The following is a 3,722-nucleotide window of genomic DNA, read 5'->3' on the forward strand; positions in this document are numbered from 1 at the left end:
AAAAAAAAAAAAAAAAAAAAAAAAAAAAAAAAAAAAAAAAAAAAAAAAAAAAAAGTCTGTGTTTGATATTCCAGAATCTGGAACTCCTGTGGGTCTATTTCTATTATTTGTTCTTTCTGCTAGTTCTCATCCTTGCTTTCTTATCTTCTCTTTTGACTGATTATCTTTGATTGTATACCACAAAAAACATTTGAAAAATTGTTCATAGAAATAGTTGAAGCCTAGAATAATGAAAGTTTCCTCCAGTGTGGATTTTAATTTGTTTTTGCTTGGGGTACTAAAAATCCCAGATCACCTTAATCTGCAATCAGGGACTGGATTTTTCTGTATCACTTAGATGACTTCCACACAATGAATATTTTGCTTCTGATTCACTCTTAATCCTGGGATCTAACTTTTTGGGGCCCCAACTTAAAATGTAGGAGTTTACCAGTGACCTCACCCTCGGTGGGCTCTAGACTCTATTTTGTGCCCCTAGATCCATGAAGGTGCCAATGTACAACTTACCCTGTTAATAGGCTCTTTTGGAACTGGCATGTGCTACCAGAAGAAGAGCAGCCCCAAATTCTGGGCTCCCCTCTGTTTTCTCTAGTCTCTTGCCAAGTATTCTCCACTAACTTCTTAGCTCCCTTCTGCTTTCATACTTTAACAGTTCTGGACAACCAGGAGGGATAGATAGAGGTTTTTTCTACACAAAGATCTAAGGCTGGTGGTTGGCCACATGACATCAGAACAGAAACTCTTGAATAAGAAAAGAAAGAAATGTTGCCCCTTGATCTCTGAGAAGGCCCAGGCAGTCGGCAAACACACCCTCAGGCTGGCCAAGGTGGCAGTGTCTAGGAAGTTGATTGATCATCAGTAGCAAGAGATTCTCTGAGTAGCACCTCTCATGTGTTCCTTTACTGAAGCTGAAGAAGCTACCTGAGAGGCTTGTGGTTGAGCGTGTGTCAGAATTAAAAAGGGGGCAGGAGAGGCATCCCCTTTGCTCAAAACAGGTCTCCATATCTCAGGCCAATAAATAGAGCCTTCCAGTGAGAGCCCCTGCTGCTAGGTGCTTCTATGACTGCGTGTCAGTTTGCCAGGCAGGGTGTGGGGCCAGGGAGCTCAATGAAGACACAAGGGCCAATCAGCTGAAAGACCGGCTATGAATAGGAGACATCCAGTGATTTTTCTGGTTAAGATTTACTTAGTCTAGTGCTAAGCATAGTTGCTGTTGACATTGTTGCTTTTAGTCTTGTCTTCTTCCAGGTACCAAGAGTTAGAACAGCTGACTCTGTTCACTTACAAGTGCTTTTCCTCCTTTCTCTCCTTCAAGGACCTACTGGCCAAGACCACCTAGGCACCAAGATCCTCTGGGTGAGCACTTTCCTGCTCAGCAGAAATTGGCTTTGTTCACCTGGGCTCTAAGCTCTCCACCAGGTTTGCCTGTGGCATGGCTGGGTTGCCTGGCAACGGGGCTCAGATGACAACAATCTGCTGAAATGACAGAGGGATCCACCCCCATTCCACCCCCACTTCCCCAAGGTGTTTCTCTTCTTCCCTTGGAGGATAAGGATTACCATCCTCAGCTGCCGAGACCATGCTGGGCCAGGGGCAATTGAGGGGCTTCCCCTTCATAGCTCCTCAGTCACTGTCACAGAATCTGCTTTATCAAACCTTATAGCATTTACTACAATCAGAAATTAGTTTTTTTTTATTCTTTATTATCTGTATTCTTCCACTGGAATGCAAATTCCTTGGGCATTAGACTTTTGTCTATTTTATTTACCTCCACCTCCTCAGCACCTGGAGCCTATCTAGATGACCTTTCCTCCTTTTCCAAGTGTGCAGAGAGGCTGGGTTGTCAAGGTTTAAGAATGAGAGGCCATATCAAAGAAGAGGAGGAGGCAGAAGCTGGGGAGAGGATGCCAGGTCAAGTAGAGGGGTCTGGATTGACCAGGATGTGATGACCAGTAGGTACAACGGTCAGAATGATAGCAGTTGACAGTCCCAGCAAATAGCTCGGTGTTGGCTGCTCATACAGCTTACTCTTCTAACATTCCCAGTTCTATCTGGTCTCCTCATGCCCTTCCTAATTACCTTCCACTGGAATAGATTGGGTATAGCCCCCATGATCATAGACACACATCTACATTTTTTTCTGAACAAGGTCCCATAGAGAATTTAGTGCCCCATGACTGGCATGCTGTTCCTAACAAGAAAACTGGGAAGACATTGTTGCTGTGGAAATAATGTTTCTGTCTTATGTTTCTGTCTTTTTCTTATATGGACCAAGAGTTAGAACTGCTGACTCTGCTCCTCTTGCTAAATGAAACCATGTAACCTGGGCTGCAAGACTGCATTGGGTATGCTCCAAGTACAAACTGCACAGCAATTTCACATGTAGGAAGCCTCCAAGTCCTGAGTTCATGCTGATTCATGCACACTTACTCCTCGGACTCATTAAGCTTTAACTTGTTAATTTAAGACAAAAACTTATCCCTTTATATTATGAGATTCTTTCCCAAATTCTCTGGCTCTTCCTCTTTTTCTTCTCTCACACACCGCATATCAAGTCTCCGTAACCACCATCTCAGCACAGACCTATGCACGTGTCTGGTCCCAGCACAGCCTCCATGAGGGCAACATTCTGGACAGCATGGGTGCACAGCAAGCGGCTCTGGAAAAGCCTGCCGAGATACACGCAGTTGGTAAATGCCTGTGGTGTTGTCTTAGCAACTGTTTGTAAGACAGCACAGACAGATCCCCAGAGCATTACTTTGTCACTTTTAGAAGATGGCTTTTAGCCTAACATCTGTGCCCACTCCATAGGATGGGGAAAGAAGAATGAGTCTGCTTTACTGAGAATTACATAATACCTGGTGTCGACTGGGTGTGGTGGCTTATGCTTGTAATCCCAGCACTTTGGGAGGCCAAGGCGGGCGGATCACCTGAGGTCAGGAGTTTGAGACCAGCCTGGTCAATATGGTGAAACCCCGTTTCTACTAAAAATACAAAAATTAGCCGGGTGTGGTGGCGGGCACCTGTAGTCCCAGCTACTCAGGAGGCTGAGGCAGGAGAATCGTTTGAACCTGGGAGGCAGAGGTTGCAGTGAGCAGAGCTAGTGCCACTGCATTCCTGGGCGACAGATGGAGACCGTGTCTCAACAACAACAAACCTTCCCAAAACCCAACAATACCTGGTGTCCTGGGCTGCTATGACAAAAATACTGTAGACTGGGTGGCTTATAAACAACAGGAATGTATTTCTTACAGTCCTGGAGGCTGGGAAGTCCAAGATCAAGGTGCTAGCAGATTTGTTGTCTGGTGAGGTTCGCTTTGTGGTTCATAGACTGCTGTCATGTCACGGTGTCCTCATATGGTAGAAAGGGCAAGGGAGCTCTCTGGGGTCTCTTTTATAAGGGCAGTAATCCCAAAGGCCCCACCTCCATATACCACTCAGTCATCTCCCAAAGACCCCATTCCAAACACTATTACATGGGGAAGTGGATTTTAACATATGCATTTGTAGAGGACACATTTGATCAATAGCACCTGGAGAGACATCTGTAAAGTAAACATTGTTGCTCTGGTCAGATACTTGCCAAATCAGACTGATGACTCCAGAAGGTGTTAGATTTTAATATTAACTATCCCTGAGTCAGACAACACATAAAATATAATATATAGTTATGAACACTTTAAATCACCCTCCTTTCTGGCATTTTGCTCAGTCTCTGGATA

This window comes from Theropithecus gelada, chromosome 2 (genome assembly GCF_003255815.1).
Source record: "Theropithecus gelada isolate Dixy chromosome 2, Tgel_1.0, whole genome shotgun sequence".
Classification (NCBI taxonomy): Eukaryota; Metazoa; Chordata; class Mammalia; order Primates; family Cercopithecidae; genus Theropithecus; species Theropithecus gelada.